Source organism: Ictalurus furcatus, chromosome 15 (assembly GCF_023375685.1).
Source record: "Ictalurus furcatus strain D&B chromosome 15, Billie_1.0, whole genome shotgun sequence".
Lineage (NCBI taxonomy): Eukaryota > Metazoa > Chordata > Actinopteri > Siluriformes > Ictaluridae > Ictalurus > Ictalurus furcatus.
Window position 1 is genome coordinate 5775370 of NC_071269.1, and position 22221 is coordinate 5797590.

The 22221-nt window shown below is 41.4% G+C and overlaps 1 protein-coding gene across 5 annotated transcripts in view; it reads left to right on the forward strand.

The window, feature by feature from the left end:
• The window catches only part of LOC128619263 (cyclin-dependent kinase-like 5), a 78214-nt gene that overhangs the window by 23953 nt on the left and 32040 nt on the right, over positions 1-22221 (forward strand). The gene's annotated exons all lie outside the window — the stretch shown is intronic.

Sequence of the window (22221 nt, forward strand, 5' to 3'; positions counted from 1 at the left end):
AGAACATGCAAGCTCCACGTAGACAAGACAGAGGCGGGAGTCAAACCCTCAACAACCCCAGAGGTGCAAGGAAAACATAATAACCACTAATCCACCGTGCTCCCCCGTGCATTAATACAGAATAAGTGAAATGAACCAGCACATGATCTGTGGCGAAGATGACAGTGTAGTTGTTGTTTGTTTATTCTGTTTTTTATTAAGTGTTTGTAACATTTATACTGTAGCATATTGTGCTTGCCATCTCGATATATAAAGGCGGCCACCAAGTCACTGTCCGCCAAGTTTTGGCTGAAGCCACAAATGAGGTTTTTTAAAGGATAAATGGATGCTAAATGAGAAACATTACTATTTCTTGTGCAAAACTAAATCGCAAATGTTGATCTGAGAATTTAGACTTACGAGTATTCTCTAGCTTCAATATGGGTGAAATTCATTTGGTACACCCAGCAGGGAGGTTATGGATCACTTGAGAGATCAGTGTGTTTTATTGGCCGAATCATAAGCCTGTTGGTGACAGAACGGATCCGACCGAGCATTCAGTAGTCTAAAACCAGGCCTCCATTGGTTTCTATTCAGAATGGCTACAAAGCATCTTGGCCTTCAGCACAGACCTTCAGGGCTAAATCTCCCAAGAGCGTTTAAAATTAGAATTAAACACTTTAAAATAATTTCTGACTACAAAGCTTTTATTTACTCATCACCAAAACAGCTAAATTTTACTTTAGTTAGTTTCATAATGTTTCTGATTCTATAAAGATCATCTAATCCAAATGGGGAAAAATATGAATTGTAGCCAGATCAAGCATTGGGTCGATGTGTGTAGTACAGCTGGTGGTGGGATTCGGAATAAGTAGCATGTTTTATACTTATAGCATTGAGGTGTGCTGTGCCACTATGTACAGAATTACATAACAAATGAAAACTTTTGTTTTGCAGACGTTAGTAATGGAATAGGATTTTTCTTTTTCTGGTTGCTGGACAGTCTGCAGACTGCTGTGTTGTTGTTGTTTGTTTATTCTGTTTTTTATTAAGTGTTTGTTTGACCAACCAATGAGCTCACCAATCATCAACAGAAACTATTGTTAGCCCCACCCACAAATGTCATTACTGTAGTTAGTGTTTGTCTGTGCCGATCTAGAAACCAAAAACCACTCTGGAACTGGAACTGGCCAATGTACAGCCAAAGCACAGTGGTGCCACAAATTCTTATGTTATAGATGATATGTGTAGATGATTTGTCTTTTGTAACAGTCATGCCTGGTACAGTTTCATACTTTCATACTTAAAACGTTTGCCCTGTAAGTTTTCGTGCCTTGTTTTATTTAGTCTAGAAAACTGTAAGGCAGACAAAATAAATAACAGTTTATACAACTCAGAAAATGTACTAGTGGTCTATATGTTTAATGCTGGTGTCCTCTTTTATTGGCTAGTTACACTGATTGCTCTGTATTCTGTGGTGCTTTTGGGATAAATGAAGAATCTTTCCTTTCTAACATCTTCACATTGCTCTCGCTCACCATTTCTCACCACTACCAGAATGATGTGAGCTCTTCCTGAAACAAAGAGACAGAAACGACATAGCTATGTATGTACGAGAAGTGGCAAGAGTGTATATGGCCTGGTGTCCATGTCGTGGCAGTAAATACATCATTAGCAAAATGTTACTATTCGCCTGAGTGTCTGTGTGTGTTGTGTATGTTGTATGAATCCAGCAGAAATAGACTCGAGAGGTTGCTGCCTGTATGGAGAGCCTCGGTGCATCCGAGCCTGTAATTACCGAGCTTTATAATTCACACACTGACTGATCCGGAGCCAACAGAGCTCAAACAGATGCACACAACAGCCTCTTCCTTCCCACCTAATACTAACAGGAGCCTTATTCACCCACTAGAATCATTGCACATGCTGCAGCACACACTGCTCACAGGTCGGGATGATGTCACTGCAGTTGACCAGTTTGTCCCCCAGAGTCATCAACAAATTTCCCTTGTACTAATTACTAATTTATATTAATTCATTATTTTTTTTTCCAATATCCATTTTAGTCCTGTATTTATTCCATCTAAATCCCGAAATCTGGGCTAGTTGTAATGCCTTAATAGTTATTGGATTAATGACCAAAGCAATAACACTAATACCATACTGAGTGATTTTCCACACTGACTGCAGTTTACAGGCTGTTCATTTGACACATGACCTTGTAGGTCATTGAGTAATACTTATTGTGCACGGTAGCACACATGACCCAAGGTGAACGTTGGTGAAACACCTCAAACTACTACTAAAAATGAGAAAAGTTGGTGACAATACGAAGTACTCCTAGAGTAGGTTGTTAGTCAAGCAGTTCTATATGAAGTCTAACAGCGTATTTGGTGTCTGCATTACTGTTGCAGTTGGTTAAACTAACACTAAAAGAATTGTGTTAAGTTAGCTAGCTAGGTTAACTATACAATATTGCTTATATACAATCAGTCATTCAGTGTCTAATCTGGTTAATGTTGCTTACAAATAGGTAAAAAAAAAAAAAAAAAAAAATGAAAATGAACGAAACTATGAAAAAAGCTAGCTTTCAAATAATTCCAAAAATTCAGGTTGCTGTATCATAGATTCTGACTGATGCTTCCAAATAACCAGTGTACCAGTTTTTGCCCAAAGGAAATCAAGAAGCGGAAAAAGCATGACAGAACTAAAAAAAAAAAGGAAAGGTCAGAAAGAATGAACGAACACTGTACAATTACATACATGAAGACTGTACAATTTAGATGAAAAGGATTATGCACAATTCTTAGCTTGTTTTGAGTCTCAATTTTGAATTTCATCAGGATGATGTCTCTGGATGCTTCAGTTACTCTAAGGAAAGCTTGAACGTCTTCAAATCCTACAAATGCGCCTGTCTTTCCCGAACAGTCATATAATTTTGGCCTCAAATTCCCATCAAAACAGACTGCACTAGCCAGGAAACTTGTATTCTAGTTACAGATATTTGTCGGAATTGTACCTAAAACACCACAGTGTCCCTGAACCAGATCGTCTCCCCTGTTACCTCCGGTCCTGAAATTGCTTCAAGCTGCAAAAAGGAGCCCAAAAAAATATTTGTTGGCTCACTTTTTGGTTTCATTAAAATAATGAAGGATTTGGAAGGATTTTCAGCATTACCAGACGTGTTAAAGCATCATATTTGCAGCCTTGGATCCGAAGTCTTGGCGATGACTCAGCGTATTGTAAGCAGGAAGGTATATACAGCCCAGTAAGGGTGCTTTCGGCCAAGGCAATTTCCGCAAGTGTGGAAACTTAAAAGGAAGCCGATGACCAGCAGTCTTTTCTTCTCTACGCTGACCTGGTCGAGTTCCATGATTAAGGCTGTAGAAACTGTGACCCTGAAGTTTACCTAATCGCAAAAAGAGCTCTGTTTATTTATATGGCATCAAAATGAGATTATTAGAATGAAATATTTCTGTTTGTAATAAGTGGTGGGGAAAATGGCTTTTATGTGTGTCGAGAGGACACTGGTCAATGTGGGAATGACGGATAACGGTTTGGACAGTTGGACAGATCTCCGTAGGTAGTACAGAATGCCTTTAGGTAATGAAAAGCACCAGGCTTTTGGTTGAAATTGGTACTCGGGCAAACTAATGCACAAGGTTCGTGAGTAGCAAGTACATACCACAAAACCCCCACATCAAGGTTTCATTTTCCACAGATGTGGGCTGTGGTTTGTTTTGAAGAGTCTGTATGAAAGTGATTATCACTAGCGTCCTTGACTCGCTCGGAAAGTGTGAGTGCTACTTTCACTAGAAACCCAGGGCACTAGAAATCCGGACTAGGCAGTGAAATTCACTCCCGCTCTTGACTTACTCTGGCTGTCAGTGCTAATTGAGTGGTGTATCATTGAACAGGACTTGGCAGCTCTCCGTGTGGGACACGGTCTGGTAGAGAGGTAATTGTTTCACACAAAGACTCCTGTGTGTCCTGCAACAGAGGGGACGACGGGATGCGGAATGTAGCTTGGTACATTTAGTGCTGCCTACCAATGTATACTGTATAATGCAATACAATAATATTAATCCCCAGTTAGTTTTGAGTCCCTTTAGAATAATGAATATTTAAAAGACCGTATCAGACCTGCCAGTCTTTATGCATTTTGCATAGGAGCTCTGCATTTTAACACTTGAGTACACTGGAAGATACACCTACATATGCCAACAGAGCTGTCGTTTTGTTTTTTTTTAATGGAAAACGAGCCATTGGATATTTGCGCAGGTTTTCTGAACTCTCCGATACTAACTGACACTCTCTGGAAGCTCCACCCCCTTAACCCATTTCGCACCCTCACATTCTGTCAAGATAAATGGCGATACATTCTGTCTTCACCATAAATGGAGTTCAGGTTCTCAAAACACTGTGAAGTGGGCCTCATGGTGAAAAAGTATGTGTGAATACGTCTGTTTTTTTTATTTATTTATTTTTTTTGGTCCGCAAATACAGTATCACAAATTCCCCTCTAAATCACTGAGCCTTCACGAAACCCCAGCACGATGAGTGCTGCTTTTGTTTGTTTTGGTTCATCTACGTTACCTGCTTCTGTTTGTTATGGACATGTACATTTGTTTTGGTTTTTATCTCCACCCCGTGTCATCGCTGGTGTACTACCTGATTGTGTTCACCTGTTCTATGTTAACTCACTGACTAGTTCTTTAGCTGCGAAGTCTTATCATGCAAGTCCGAGCCTTGTTTTCTTAGTTTCCGTGTTTCCAGATTTCTACTCTCACTTTTTCTATGGTTTGCGTATGTGAATTATCCTTGTTTGTTGATGCTTTCTTTTATATTGATCTGCACTCTGGACTTCAGCAGTGTTTCTTTTATTTTCTACAATATTGCTGAGCATACGCACTTGCTACCCAGGGTCCTCGGGACTACACTAAAACAACGTTGTTTATAGCTTGTTATTTGCTGTTTCATTCACCAGACGAATGGCCTCAGGAATAAATCATATTTTGTGCTGGTTGTTACTTCACTTAGGCTGGCGATAACTGTGAACAGAAACACGAGTCTTTCTATCAGCCTGTTTCTCGTATAATGAGCTATGCTTCTGAGGGGTGCTACGGTTATTTTAAACGTTCAATATAGCTGGAAGGCGGGTTCTGTTGGGAAAGCATAAACCTAAGGTACTCTTAATAAAAGATTTATCAACGCTTTGTCAGATAGATGCAAACCTTTCTATAGAAATATTTCCAGTGGTGTACTTTTTTTTTTGTATTACTTTCTCTGAACTCTGCTCAGACTTCAATGTGTTATCTAAAATGGTACTTAAATGCTCGTACTGATCCATGACTTCCAAACTCACAATGAATGGATGTGGCCTGAGGGACTTTTTCCTGGAATCAATCGCCATCTCCAACAGAGATCTGACGGCTCGATCTATCAAGTGAGAGGGCAGGCTCATGTTCCTGGGCAGAAAATACACTTGTAATCAATTATAGCGTATAGCTATCATTAATATGTGCGGTTTGCACCAAGGTACTTTATTAGGCGTCGGTTCGTCTCACCTTTGTGAGTCTGGTCTTTCAAAAATATAAAATATATAAAAGTTTGATTTTCAGCATCCACATGAGAAAATAAACTTCCTAAAGTGGATTATTTTGGATTTTTGGGAAATCCGAGCACAACAGCACCACCAGTGGTGGTTAGAAGTAAGTACACACAGTGATATGAATAAGCGAGAAGCAAGGCTGGGGCTGATTTCTTTCTAGCCCAGACTGTATAGTGTAACAATCACGTCAGGCGATTACACATATCCGATTACGCCCCCAGACATAGATTTGATCTCTATTTGGGCTGTTATTTTCCAGCCTGCTTCGCCAAGACCTCCGTAATGAACGTTTCGAGGTGGATTATTTACGCTATTATAATTTTTTTTAAATTCAAAATGTCTTCTGAGGAGAAACTAAACGTTAGATAAACTGAAGCGCTGTCCAGAATTCTTCACTATCCATAGCATCCTCTTCTTACCCACACTTAATGTGTGCTTCTGTCCCAAAGCTTTCCTACATGAACAGGGCACGTCACAGTGACACTGCTGAACCAGAATCACCACGACCGGGGTGCGAAAGGCTAAATGCAGCCTCGATCAGCAGCACCGTGAGCCTCAAGTAGGCTCTCGTTCCGCAGCTGTATGCACTGCAGCAGTGTTGCGCACCAAGCCGTGTTAATTATAGATCCGTACCGCGAAATGACAGGCTTTTTCACCAATATTAACGATACATATTTAGACCGTCTTTTTTTTCGTGGCTTCTAAAAGCAGAATTATGTCGCGCTTCTCCGCAGTTATGTCGCGCATTTGAAAGAAAATGTCAATTGGCGCACTTTAATTTTCAGTCTCGTGTCTGTAAGTCGGAGAACGAGAGCAAACTGATTGATGATTACGTTTGTTAAACATGGCGGGATGTCACTCAGGGTTTTATCTGGCAGTGTTTTCACACTTGCAAACAAATCAATTAAATGGATCCTGCCTGTCTTGTTTGCCCAGCTCATTTCTTTGTACTGCAAATGACTTCACTTGCCTGTCTGGTTTAATGTAGGAGCTTAAGATAATATTTCTGTGTAACAGCAGGCTTGTGCTGAGAATAAAGATCACAGCCTTGTCCTCTAAAGCGCGTCGCTTGCTATTGCAGACTTCAGGCTAACACGCCGATCGTTTAGGGGATCTTTTTCCAACACGAATAGGTGCTGCATAGAGCGTTTCTCTCTCTGACCTTTTGGTGGGTCAGAACTCTGAGTGCGGCACTTACTGTACCCCCGCAGTGTCTGGATGTGACTACGAGGAAAAAGACCTGACTGTGTATCAAATTACAGCATGTAAAAATACAAACGAATGTAGGTGCTGTTTATAATTGTAAACTGTGTAAGCTGCAGTATTGTCTTGTAATGACAACCAAGGTGTGGCGGCTGCATATTTGATTCAGTGGCCTATTTACAGGAAAGAGGTTGTTTTTTTTTGTTTGTTCTTTTTTTTCTACTGTCAAATAATTTCAAAACCTTCTCTTTTGTACATCGTTTTGTATTTTTTGTCACACCAGGAAAAAAAAAATGAACACAAAAGGTTTGATTGAGTGATTACAGCGTTTGCATATTGAACACTGGTTTGTTTTGTGAATATGACAAGGAAAACTTGGCAGCGAGTTAATAAAAGAACTCGCACTGAATAAAACGAATGATCATTTTTAAGTAAAAGATATTTAGAGCAAACTTCATAGGTCGCAGCCGGTGGTGTAAACGAACTAAACGAAATTACTTAAGCAAAAAAATAAAAAACAGTCCACAAATCCGAAAATATCCTGCATCTAAAAAATGACACTAATGAAGGGTATGACACACATTATTCATGGGGAAATAACAAGCCTGAGCTATAATTTCCTACTGTACACCTACACCTGTGTCGACAGGTACATTAGGTGTACCTACAATAATAACAGCTAATAAATTGCACAGAGTGTACACGTATTCAGTGTAACAATGCTCATACCAGACTGTAATAGGTGTGGCATCAGCATGGTATGAAAAAAATTAGCCACCAGTGCCCATTTTTGTGATCGACAGCATGCTATATGTGTCGCAAAATGTGGTGAAAACTCCCACATTAAGGTGTGTACGTGTCTATCAGTACGTTTACATGGACAACAATAACCCAATATTAACCCGATTAAGACAATACTCTGATTAAGAAGCTACCATGTAAACAGCGATTATTGATGACCTTAATCCGATTAAAGTCATACTCAAAGTAAACACAAATCGAATTAAGACATGTGGAGTATTCCTGTTTTATTCGAATTATCGACGTGCATTATAGACATGTACACACCTTAATCACACTATTAACGTCGTGTGGGAGTTTTCACCGCATTTTGCGACAGGACACGTACACACACGGCAGTGCTCAACCGTTTGATGGCAAACGAGAACACGGCTGCGTCTGAAACCACGTACTTACCTACTACAGTATATAGTAGGCGAAATACATGTATCTCAGCTACTATATAGTAGGTAAGTATGTGGTTTGGGACGCAGCGAACGGCTTCAAGCAGTTGTATATTTGCACGTATAGCATGACAAATAATTAACTTTGACTTGAAGCGTTAGTAAAAATGTAAAATAAAAACACCCAAAACTGTATACGGTACCATAACGAAGACGAACTTTATGTCGATACATGAAATTCTGGAAGGAACATTGGACGGCGTGGCGCGGTGACGTAATACGTGTGCCGTTAATCGAGCTATGTTCTAGAACATGTAAAACGGGAACATGAAAGGAGTATTCTAAGAGCGACTCATGTAAACACCTTAATCACAATATTGTCTTATGCAGAATAAAATCAATAATTAGATTACTGCTGTCCATGTAAACGTAGTCAATAACGCACTTCAATAATGCAACTAAAACAGGAATACTCCACATGTCTTAATTCGATTTGTGTTTACTTCGAGTATGACTTTAATCGGATTAAGGTCATCAATAATCACTGTTTACATGGTAGTTTCTTAATCTGAGTATTGTCTTAATCGGGTTCATATCGGATGATTGTTCTCTATGTAAACGTACTGACTGATTATCCTGATTATCTTTCACATTAATCAGTTTTCCAGAAAGCTAACAGTACATTTCCTGTTTCTACCTGAACCTATCTCTCATTCGGTTAACTCCTTCCTCGGAATATTCGGAGTATTTCATAAGTATTGTGACGGCTTTGCAATAATAATATTTTCATGTATTAAAACAAAAGCAGCACCCCATATTTTTTTGTTTTGCTGAGTTTAGAATGCTGTATTATAATTAGAGCATGCTCTTACTCCTAATCACTGCTATTATTTGATTTTGTGTCAGTACTGCGTGCCACTCGAGTGCTGATTTGGCATAATCGGATTTTCTCCAGAAAGTGACAAATTAGAGAGAAAGTGGTGAAACGAGCCAGCGGACTGCATCACTAATCAGTCCATGCACCATTATACAAAAAAAAAGATGAATATCCTGCTGTGAATGGCAGGAAGTTTTTTTTATAATTAGCTTTTCAGCATTTAATCGTGGAAAGTGTAAGGGAAGCAGCAATTAATTAGCAGTTTAGAATTGTGTAAGCTTTACCTTTTTGCTTCGTGCTCATAAATAATTCAAATACAGATTTTAAGAAATTGCTGGATGGCCCAGACAGAGTTGTATGCTCATGTGTTCAGACTTGAAATGCAAATTTCACAAAATTGGACGCTGAAGTGGAGTGCTTTGCCACTTTGGTACGGATATCTAGGTCATACTGTGTTTGTCACGAATCTAACCTTTTCTTGAAGAGCTATTTATACACATTCCAGCCTCGCTACGTGTTACGGATGGATTCGGGTACTGAGCCGAGAGCGGATAGGTAACGATAACTAGACTGGTTAACAGCACACATCGCTTAGCCATTACTCTACCGCTCAATTTATCCTCCTGTGGCCTTGATGATGGAACTTTGATGTAGCCGCAACAATCAGTACCAAAGTGTTTTGCTCCGCTTAAGCCCCCTGTTTTTTTTGTTTTTTTTTTGCAGCCTGCTTTTAGCGGTCATCTGGATTTATCTGAGTTTCCATTATCTGAGTCACATTACAAAAACAACAACATTTTTTTTTTTTATAGAAAAAAAAAGGCCTGTCAGATTTGCAAGGACGTCCAACAAACGAGTGTGGGATCAGCCTCCTACATCTCGTCTTTCATTCAGTCACAAAAACAGATTACTCACCGTTAGCAGGACCCAGTGATTTTAGGACGCAGAGGGTTTAAGTGTCCGTGGCCCCTTATTCGTAGATTTGAGCACGAGTAATGACATACGAACAAATCTGCATCTGCACCCTGCTACAGTGCTGCTTGAAAGTTTGTGCGCCCTTTAGAATTTTCTTTATTTATGCATAAATACAACCTAAAACATTATCGGATTTTCTCACAAGTCCTGCAAGTAGATAAAGAGAACCCCAATTAAACAAATGAGACAAAAATATTATATTATACTACTGTACATTTATTTATTGAGAAAAATTATCCAATATTACACATCTGTGAGTGGCAAAAATCTGGTATGGACTCATGAACGTTAACGTTAGTCAATGTGAGATTGGCCTTTAGTTGATTAGAAGTTACCCTGGGTTCCTTTGTGACTTCGCGGATTAATACACGTCTTGCTCTTGGATTGATCTTTGTTGGTTGACCGCTTGTGGGGAAGGGAACAATGTACACAATCTGTCTGATTGTGGATTGGTGGAGTCCAAACTCTTTAGAGATGGTTTTGTGACCTTTTCCAGCCTAATGAGCATAAACGACTCTTTTTCTGAGGTCCTCAGAAATCTCCTTTGTTTGTGCCACGATACACTTCCACAAACACGTGTTGTGAAGATCAGACTCTGATAGATCCCTGTTCTTTAAATAAAACAGGAGGCTTACTCACACCTGATCATCATCCCATTGCTTGAAAACACCTGACTCTAATTTCACCTTCAAATTAACTGCTAATCCTAGAGGTTCACATACTTTTGCCACTCACAGATATGCAATATTGGATCATTTTCCTCAATAAATAAATGACCACGTGTAATATTTTTGTCTCATTTGTTTAATCAGGTTCTCTTTATCTACTTTTAAGACTTGTGGGAAAATTCCGATGACGTTATAAAGAAATATAGAAAATTCTAAAGGGTGCACAAACTTTCAAGCACCACTGTACATGTTAAATGCTACTGTAGCTAGAAGCAGTTTTGAACTTTTAAGCGGGAAAGGCGTTTTGTCAGTGTTATGTTGCCAAATTTCTAGGTTTAGGTTCACGTTATCTGATGTCACTGGCGTCTAATATAATCCCGCCCACCTAAAATTAGCCACAAAAAAAAACCTATAACAAAGAGACTAATGTTGTCCATTATTTTATATTCAACAGCCTTTTTTGAATTATAAAAATAAAACAGCGCAGGCATTAAAGTTGTATTAGGTAAGATTCTTCTTCTTCTTTTTTTTTTTTGTCAAGATTAGGTCCCTTTAACAGGTCCCTTTAACATTAGATACGTCCCTTTAACATTAGATATGTCCCTTTACCATTAGATTAGGTCCCTAACAGTTGATTGGGTTCAAAACTTGAGTGATTTATATTGAAATTTTTTAAACTCCGTTTTCCTGAAGCTTGATATCGGGATCTACGGTGGCCCTTAAAGTGTAGCGTGTATATAAACTCTGACAGAAGGCATAAAAGCGTTCCAGACCAGAAGTCAGTTTTCCAAAAATATTGCTATTGATCCTTAAAGCTATAAACATTGCATATTTGAATAATGTTAGACAGTGTACGGTTACTCCTTCTCCATTTTGTGTAATCTACAATCTACATTATGTGCCATTTGAGGAGTAATTTAGAGTGTAATGTGAGAGCAGCATGCATTTATTGTAACTGCAAGAAGTACAAATTATTTTCCAATAATAATAATAATAATAATAATAATAATAATAATAAAAGTAATGTATCTTCAGTACATTTTCTCAGAATACTATTCAATATAGCTGCCCTTGAGATAAATAACTTATTTGTATTCTTTCATTTCAATACAGTGGGGTTTTTTTCACAGTCATTTTTGCACAAATAGAACTTCATAGCTATAAAAAGCTGACGGTGTGAGATATGCATGAGAAAGGCGTTAAAATGAGGCTGCATGTGACATTCAGGGAAATAGTTTTGTGTGTGTGTGTGTGTGTGTGGGTGTGTGTGTGTGTGTGGCACACGTTCTCATTCCCCTCTGACGTCTGTAAAACCTGTTTACCCCATGGACGTTCCTCCGTTTGGAACAAACCCGAGTTGGTTTGTCTCCATTAGGCTTTTCTGTTTGATTTAGTAGAAAACAAATAGAATCAGAGTGAAGTTTGTTGATTTCTGCTCACAGAAAGGTGGTAATTAAATAATACATTACATCATGTGTGTTATACACACTGCTACCTGCTGAGCACGTGTGTGTGTGTGATGTGAAGTTGTAGGGTTCAAACCCCTGCTTTGACTCTGTGTGTGTGAATAAAACATTCAGGAGCGTGCTGTCGATCATTTTCTTATAACAGCACAGCGCATCCTGAAGTGTTTTATTCCGCTTATACGACAGCAATATTACATTGTTGTTTATAGTTACATTGAATGCACATCAAGCAAGTTTGTTCCTGTTATCACTTCGAAACTGTCCTTCCTTCACCAGCCTCTTGTCACGAGTTCCCCTTTGAGCAGCGCACTGTGGAGCATGTGACCGCGCGTGCACGAGCAGGTGCGCAAGCATCTGCTTTTCCCTTGTGGACAATCGTGACATTTCGACACATGCATTTGTTTATGTTTCTGTTATGTCTCCTCCCTGTCCTGTCATTGGTTGTTTCATGTGTGTCTGAATTGCCCTCAGCTGTCAGCCATTACGAGGCTGATTATGTCCGTATATATACCGCGTGCCTCCCAGCACACAACGCGGAATATCAGATGAGTTGAATGCGTTTGATAGTGAATGCGATAGTCATAGTCATAGTCAGTTTAGTTCACGCTGGTTTCTCCGCTACCAGTCCCTCGCGGTGGTTTATGTTTCATGTTTTGTTTATGTTTCATGTTTTGTTTATCGACCCTGTTTTCCGTGACCACGACCTTGATTCCTGCCTAGCCCTGTGTATGCCTGTTTGCCGATCGCCTGACCTTTTGCATGTTACTGGATTACGTTTATGGATCACGTTTTGGATATATCTGCCTGTCTCTCTCCTAAATAAAACCCGTTCATACTGCGCTTGCATCCGTCTGAACTTCCTCATGTCATGAGACGTCACAGAATATTACGCCACACCATGGATGCAGCAGGAAGACAAGGGAGACATCACGCCACAATGAGAGTAGCAGGACAATACCGTATTGGGAAACGCTCGGATTACTGGCCGCATTTTTTGTCCGTACAGTTCCCTCAACGGTACGCCGTCGAACTTCCGCCAGAGACAGCGGGATTGGGGAGCTACCCGCTGGAGTTCCTCTTTGGCTGTCGGGAATATTTTTGCAGCCTGGCGTATCCCAAGCCTACTAAGAGACAGTGGATCGGGTTCTTGGTGTCCAGGTTTTGCGGTCCGGCCCGTGACTGGGTGGAGCAGCTGGTGAGTGCTGGGTCCTTAGCCCTCCATGATGTTACTCAGTTTTCAGAACTTTTTATGGAGGAATTCACACAGCCAGGGCAACTTCATGGTCTGGATTTACTTGGGTGGAGAGTCAATGGACAGCCCCAGGCTGACCTGCCATTTAACCTCTATTATGAGGGGATTGACGGGGCAGCCTCCACCAAGCCGCTTCAGGTTCCAGTCAATGTGGTGGAGGTGACCTCCCAAGTCATGCTCATGTGCCAGGTCGAAGAGACGGCCTCCCAAGACACGTTACTGTCCAAGCCTGCTGACCCAGTTGACCAAGTTCTGCTCATGTCCAAGCCTGCTGACCAAGTTCCGCTCATGTCCAACCCAGTTGACCAAGTTCCGCTCATGTCCAAGCCTGCTGACCCGGCCAACCAAGTTCCGCTCATGTCCAAGCCTGCTGACCCGGCCGACCAAGTTCCGTTCATGTCCAAGCCTGCTGACCCGGCCGACCAAGTTCCGTTCATGTCCAAGCCTGCTGACACAGTTGACCAAGTTCTGCCCACGCCCAAGTCTACCGACACGGCCGACCAAGTTCTGCCCACGCCCAAGTCTACCGACACGGCCGACCAAGTTCTGCCCACGCCCAAGTCTACCGACACGGCCGACCAAGTTCTGCCCTCGCCCAAGTCTACCGACACGGCCGACTAAGTTCTGCCCACGCCCAAGTCTACCGACACGGCCGACCAAGTTATGCCCACGCCCAAGTCTACCGACACGGCCGACCAAGATCCGCTCAATCCCGAGGTTCACCTGGTGACCTCAGAGCCCCAGCCTGAGACCTACGAGGAGGTCTCAACTCCAGAGCTGCAGCCTGAGATTAACCTGGCGACCTCGGTGCCCCCGTATGAGGTCGTCTCCCACCCTCCCTCCCCTGTCATGGATCTCGTTCAGCCTGCCCACTCTGCTGGGGACGCTGCTCAGCACTCCTGTTCAGCCGAGAGCATCGCTCAGCACTCCTGCACCACTGGGTACGGCGCTCTGTTTCCCAGCTCGGCTGAGGTCATCGCTCTGCCTTCCTGCTCGGCTGAGGTCGTCGCTCTGCCTTCCTGCTCGGCTGAGGTCGTCGCTCTGCCTTCCTGCTCAGCTAAGGTCGTCTCTGTGCCATCCTGCTTCGCGGAGGACGTCGCTCTGCCTCTGTATTCCACTGAAGACGTCGTTCCTCTACGTTGCTGCGCGCCGTGGGTCACTCCCCCTTCCTGCTCCATGGAGGACATCGTTCCCCCCTCCTGCTTCGCGGAGAGCTTCGTTCCTCCCTTTGGCCTCGCGGAGACCCACGCTCCTCTCCCTGGCCTCGCGGAGACCCACGCTCCTCTCGCTGGCCTCGCAGCGGACCTTGCTTCGCTTTCCTGCACTGCTAAGTACAGCGCTCTGTTTCCCTGCTCCGCCGAGGACTTTGCTGAGCCTGCCTGCTCGGCTGTGGTCGTCGCTCTGCCTTCCTGTTTTGTCGAGGACGTCGCTCTGCTTTCATTCTCCGACGAGGACGTCGCTCTGCCTTCCTGTTCCGCAGGGGACGTCATGGTGCTTTCCTGCTTCACCGTGAATGTCAGTCTGCTTTTTTGTTTTGCCAAGAACGCCATGCGGTCGCCTGGCTCTGCTTGGGACATCCTGCCCAGGGGGCCGGGGCCACCAATGAAGATGGATGTTTCGTGGCACTCCGGGAGGAGTGCTTTTGGGGGGGGGTTCTGTCACAAGTTCCCCTTTGAGCAGCGCGCTGTGGAGCAAGTGAGCGCGCGTGCATGAGCAGGTGCGCGAGCACCTGCTTTTCCCTTGTGGACAATCGTGACATTTCGACACGTGCATTTGTTTATGTTTCTGTTATGTCTCCTCCCCGTCCTGTCATTGGTTGTTTCATGTGTGTCTGAATTGCCCTCAGCTGTCAGCCATTACGAGGCTGATTATGTCCGTATATATACCGTGTGCCTCCCAGCACACAACGCGGAATATCAGATGAGTTGAATGCGTTTGATAGTGAATGCGATAGTCATAGTCATAGTCATAGTCATAGTCAGTTTAGTTCACGCTGGTTTCTCCGCTACCAGTCCCTCACGGTAGTTTATGTTTCATGTTTTGTTCATGTTTCATGTTTTGTTTATCGACCCTGTTTTCGGTGACCACGACCTTGATTCCTGCCTAGCCCTGTGTATGCCTGTTTGTCGATTGCCTGACCTTTTGCATGTTACTGGATTACATATATGGATCACGTTTTGGATATATCTGCCTGTCTCTCTCCTAAATAAAACCTGTTCATACTGCGCTTGCATCCGTCTAAACTTCCTCACGTCACGAGACGTGACACCTTTCTATTAGTTTTTATCGCTCTCTTTTCCTTGAGGTAAATGATGATCTTACTGAGGAACTGCAATGCACAAACCTCTCCATTTTTAAGGCCCGAATTGTGTTTAATGGTATTTTTTACCAGTCCAGTATCCAACAGCCAGGATCGTTATTGGCTCAATACCAGCAAAAAAATGGTGGCTCAGACACCGGGGATGAAAAAAAGAACAGATTTTTACTCTGATCCTGTAACAAATGAAAAAGATTGGAATTGGATTTAGAAATCCTGTATTTTGAAGCGCTTCAGTTTAAAAATCATTTCAAAGATGAACATTTTAAAGCAAAAAAATATACATCAGATGGTTGTCAATGTTGGTTTCAGTATTGGTATCGTAAAAGAAAAAAATGGTGTTGTGCCATCTCGAGTTATATTTATTTGCTTGTTTGTGTCATATTCATTTGTCAACAGCAGAGTTCCTTAAGACTCGTAAAATACGTATTATTAAGGGTGTTAATCATTTTCGACACGTACAATATAACTGTTCAGGCTTGTCCACCGTGCTTACGGTCACACATTGTCACACCCAGCCATGAAATCTAGCGACAGCTGCCGCACATCGTTTAAAGGGTGTGTTTAGCCTGTTTAAGAAATGGCAAACTGTTTCACAGTCCAAACACGTCCATATAAATCTCCTGCCTGGGTGAGTTGTGAAGGACAAAAAAGGGACATAATAAAGTGCTCGTCTTGGGCCCCCAGTCTGATTAGTCAGGATAACAAGACGGCTCGGCAAGAAGCAGAAAGGAAACGAAAGCCTTGTATCGAGTCATTTCACAGGTAGCCAGAGTTAAACGTTCATTAAATGGTCGAGTTCAACGCTGATCTATGAACTTCATCCCTATATTGGTTTCATCCTGTGAGCTGAGCGGCTGAGGCTCAGTCCCGTGATAAATCACTCCGACAGCATCGTGACAGTGTAGAGACGGCCCAAGAGCCAGCGCTACTAAGGCAAATAATGGTGTGTGTGTTTATGTCCCAGTGGTGCAGTTGGTCTCAGGGTTTCAGAAAAAAACAGCTTATTCCAAAGAGTCTGATAAATCTGAGCCTACAGAAAGGGCGTCAGACTTATTTTAGGAAATAAATCAATGTAGTGACCAATAACACATCAGCAGCTCTTCTTGAACGGTTTCGTCTGTCCGCATTTATCTGAAAGGTACTCTTTGAACGTACAAACAGATTAAACACACATCAGAACAGATGGACATTCATGAAATGAGCAAATTTACCAATTATCCATCCATTCATCTTCTACCGCTTACTCCTTCTTCAGGGTCGCGGGGGAACCTGGAGCCAATCCCAGGGAGCATCGGGCACAAGGCGGGGTACACCCTGGACAGGGTGCCAGTCCATCGCAGGGCACAATCACGTACACACTCACATTCATACACTACGAACACTTTGGACATGCCAATCAGCCTACCATGCAGGTCTTTGGAGTGGGGGAGGAAACCAGAGTACCCGGAGGAAACCCCCGCAGCACGGGGAGAACATGCAAACTCCGCACACACATGCAGGGAACCGAACCCCGGACCTTGGAGGTGTGAGGCGAACGTGCTAACCACTAAGCCACCATGCGCCCCAATTTACCAATTATATATACTGTAAATAACGCCTTGCGTAAGTATTCAACCCCCCTTGACATTTTCAGCATTTTGTAGTGAGCTCAAATGGACTTCATTGGGATTATATACACTATATGGATACAAAAATGTTTGTGGACACCTGATCATCACACTTACTTGTTGTATATGAACATCCCACTCCAGATTTATTCTCCCCTTTGCTTTTATTATACTGTAAGCTCCACTCTTCCAGGAAGGCTTTCCACTAGATTTTGGGGCGTGGCTGTGGGGATTTGTGTTCATTCAGCTACAAGAGCATTAATGAGGTTGAGGTCAGGCACTGATCTTGGGATGTTGAGGAGGCTCCAGTTCCAGTTCATCCCAAAAGTGTTCAGTGGAGTTCAGGTCAGGGCTCTGTGCAGGACACTCGAGTTCTTCTACGTTCTTCCAACCTTCATACACCACGTCTTCACGGAGCTCGCTTTGTGAACAGGGGCGTCGTCATGCTGGAACAGGTCCGGGCCTGTTAGTTCCAGTGAAGAGAAACTGTAACGCTAGAGCGTACAAAGACATCGTATACAATTGTGTACTTGCAAATTTGTGGGAACAGTTTTGGGGAAGAAGCAGATATAGGTGTGATGGTCAGGTGTCCGTATACTTTTGACCTTATAGTCTATCATGAATTTACTTAAAGTATTGAATACGCAAATTATTGAACTGAGAGGAAAAATCAATATAGTTTGCAAGATTACTTAAAAAAAAACATATAAGTTGTGACTGCATAAGTATTCACCCCCATTACTGTGAAACCCCTAAAACGACCTTTCAGTTCAATTACAGTCCACAAGACAGTTCCTGCCCATGGACTGTATATTTGACGCCATTTGCCTACAGGTTATGGATCAAACCAGTTATATAAAAGTCTCTGAAAAAGAACTAGGAGTAAAGTAGTTTTGTTCACAGAAAGAATATGGAGTGTCTATGTGCTTCGGTGTTCAGAGGTTGTTGGAAATAGCCTCTCGCCCTATTTCTGTGGGAGCAGGGAGTTTCTTTCTCCCTAATGATGAAAAAGTGGGACAGAAGTGCGTGAGCGGGAGAGAGAAGCTTTTGCATGGCATGAGAAAAATAGGTCATTTTGAGTGGGACACTCCACAGCATAGCGGCTAGCAAGAAGGACTAAAAGCGTGAGTAATCGAATGTGCATTAGTATAACAATGAGGCAAATCATAAGGCGACAGAGAGGTAGATGACTGATTAAAAAAAAGAAAAAAGATCATAAAGAGTCCCATCGTTTTAACCGTCCTTGTTATTTTAGGAACTGGTTAGATGTACTCTGTCCACACTTCCACCTGTGGGCCTGTCCTCTTTCTCAGGTCCAGACAGGACATATTTCACCCAGTCTGCATTCCTCCCACAGGAAGGTGTGTATGTGTGTATGTGTGTGTGTGTGTGTGTGTGTGTGTCTGCAGCAGTCTGTCTTTTTGCATAGTAACTGTTAAACAGCATCAAGTCTCTCTGAGATAGTTTTTGTTTTTTATACACCAATGTCTTGTCCACATGCAAGAGATGAGGAAAAGATCTATCTGCGTGTGTTCTGACCCATTGATCCATACTATAGAGTATAACAGAGATTCTTAATAAAGAAGCTTGGAGGCCCCGTGACCCTAATAAAGAAACGTAATAGTATGTAGCGCTGGCACCTCCGGCTCTTGTGTGTTACCATTATTTAATTCAGGTTTCTTGTGGCTGGAAAGATCTCGTCGGAGACCGGAGCTCGTATTAATACTTAACGCATAATAAAGCAGCCAGTGAGCCGCAGTTCTGACGAGAGAGGTCAGATGAGACCGGTTCGAGCTGACAGGAAGGTGGTACAGTAGAGTACGGTAACTCAAATAACCACTCTTTACAACTGTGCTGAGCAGAAAGGCATCTCAGAATGTAAGGCAGATGACGCTACAACAGCAGAAAAAACCCTAATCTTAACCTGGTCTTGTTCCAGTCTTCAAACTATCCTGTTGACCATGTGTCTACTGTCGCCTCAGCTTCATGTACTTACGCCCAAGGGTTTAATGTGCTTTCTCTGACATCGGCTAGAGCGTCACGTAGTTAAGATTCATGTTCCTATAGTCTTTGCCCACCCTCTGGACTCTCCTCTCAATCCCCTGTTGTCAATTTCCATCTGACTGGGCCAACAAATGAATCTTTTAGGACTGCTCATGTAGGTTTTTTTTTTTCATACTGCAGCTATATCCATCTTTCACACCCAAGGTAGACCAAACAGTTATCTGAAACGAGATCGTAAATCGTCCATCCTGTGGTAAATCACGCTGTTCTAGATACTGCTGTTATCGTGGGATGGTTATTGAACAGGGCATGTATTTTTTTCTGCGAGTGTACGCAGGAATAATACAATTCAGCGTGTACTATATTCGTATTTCACCAGCTATCCATGCTGACCCGTCAGGTCCATCCATACTGTGCAGACCCCCTCAGTTCTTTTGAGCAGTAATGATAATCATCATCATCATCATCATCATTTTGGTTAGACTGATCTGATACAGAGTACTGGTTTTGGGGCTGATGTATGTTGAAAAGATGTGTGTGTGTGTGTACAGACATTCAGGACCCTGTCAGAGAAGAAAAGGGTGATACGTTTCAGAAACACATCACAGATAAACCACAATATTTGGGTGTGATTTGGATTTTGATTGGCTACTGAGTGACATTAAAATTTTGAATAAAATTTTTTTACAAAACAATTTAATAATCGAAATCGTACAGGCGGTGCCTTCATACAGGCCGTGTCTCATATGGTTCGTTAGACGTTTTCGAAACCTGTGCAGCAACGTTAAGTTAATAAAGGCCGTCTTTGAAATTTTTGTTCATGTTACGGATTGTATGCAGATGCGCATTCATTCAAATATTCAGTACTAAAACAAAACAAATGAGTTAATGTGACTGAATTTTGATTAAATGTAGAACACGTTTTCTTACGTTCGTACATGTTCATACAGCTAAAGCTATGACTGCAAAAAAGAAAACAAGCAAACAAACAAATAAATAAATAAATCGATGGTAAATTGGTAAAAGAATAAAAGGAAGAATACATAAATCAGTGGAGGGTTGAGGAATCAAACAAACATAAATAAATAAATGAGTGAATGAGTAAACAAATAAATAGTTAGATAGATAGATAGATAGATAGATAGATAGATAGATAGATACATGAATAAACAAATAAATAAATGGGGAGGTAAACAAATAAATAAATAAAAGGGTGGGTGGGTGGGTGGGTAATCAAATAAATAAATGACTGAAAGAGTAAAAAACAAACAAATGAATAGATAATAAATTAATAAAGGAATGAGTAAGTAAGTAAATAAATAAATAAATGGTAAATAGGTAAAAGAATAAACAAATGAGTAAATAAATTAATAAATGAATGGGTGTGAAATCAAACAAACAAATAAATGAATGAATGAGTAAATAAATAAATTATTAGACAGACAGACAGACAGAGAGATAGATAGATAGATCGATGGACAGATAGATAGATAGATAGATCGATGGACAGATAGATAGATAGGTAGATAGACAGATAGATAGATAGATAGATAGACAGATAAACACAAATAAATGAACGAATGAGTAAACAAATAAATTATTAGACAGACAGACAGACAGACAAATAGATAGATAGATCAATGGACAGATAGATAGATAGATAGATAGATAGATAGATAGATAGATAAACAAACAAATAAATGAATGAATAAGTAAACAAATAAATTATTAGACAGACAGATAGATAGATAGATAGATAGGTAGATAGATAGATAGATCGATGGACAGATAGATAGATAGATAGATAGGTAGATAGATAGATAGATAGATCGATGGACAGATAGATAGATAGATAGATTGATGGACAGATAGATAGACAGACAGATAGATAGATAGATAAACAAACAAATAAATGGATAATTTAATAAATAATTATGAATTTATAAATTATTAAAGGAATAAGTAAATAAATAGATAAATAAATAGATGATTGAGTAAACAAACAAATAAATGAATTAATGAGTAAGTAAATAAATGGATGTATGGATGGACAGACGAACGAAAAGGTAGATCTATCTATCTATCTATCTGTCTGTCTGTCTGTCTGTCTGTGTATCTATTACTGCTCTGAGCTGCTTAACTTTAGCTTTAGGTTTAAAAAAAAAAAACTAGAGTGAAACTTGCAACATAAATACTAAAGCTAGATTTAGTTTTAAACATATTTTTTGTCACTTAATGTATGTGTGTGTGTGTGTGTGTGTGTGTGTGTTTGTTCTCTATAGAAATAAATGCATGATGCTCCCCTATCCATATCCTACAATCCATTTTACATTCTACGCTTAATATTAAGTGTTAATATATTATGTTATGTTATATAATAAGGAAGTTAATGTATTTAAAAAATGTGTGGACAAGAAAAAAAAGTTGCATTTCTTCACTTTATACCCACTCCACTGAAAGCCCGGGAATTACCTGTGCTTTCCTGTAGACAGCATGTGTATGAAAGATCAGAGGCTCGACGCAGCTCTCCGTATGACAGGCACAGAAAAAACCCCACAAACATACAGGGTTCATGCTGCTCCCTCTTAAGACTGCTCCTTTTCAAGTGGCACTGACACCTGATCAAAATAGCCTGACAGAGCTATCGTTCTTAAAGCATGAAACCCTATTCGAGTGCGATTGAAAGGAATTAACCGTCTTTGAGCAGGGTTCAGCCACTCTGGCTAATCTCCTCCGGACAGGGATAGACAGTACGATAGAGGAATATAAAGAATAGATAGAAAGGAGAGAGAGAGAAGGAAAGGGGACAAACACATAGAGAGTGAAATTGCAAAAGGGATAAAAAGCGTGAGAGGAACACAATGAGAGTGAGAAAGAGAGGTGTCATCGCCGGGTATTAATATCGAGCTGCAGTCTACGTCCTTGCTCTGATCTACACTCTAGCCACTTTGTCTGTGTAGGGCCCGATTGGATCGATACCACCTCGCCCAGACACCCTCGGACCAGACCTGAGTGTGAGTGATGCGTTCTCACCTGTTTGCAGAACCGTGCCAAGGGGAGAACCCACCAGGGTTTGTT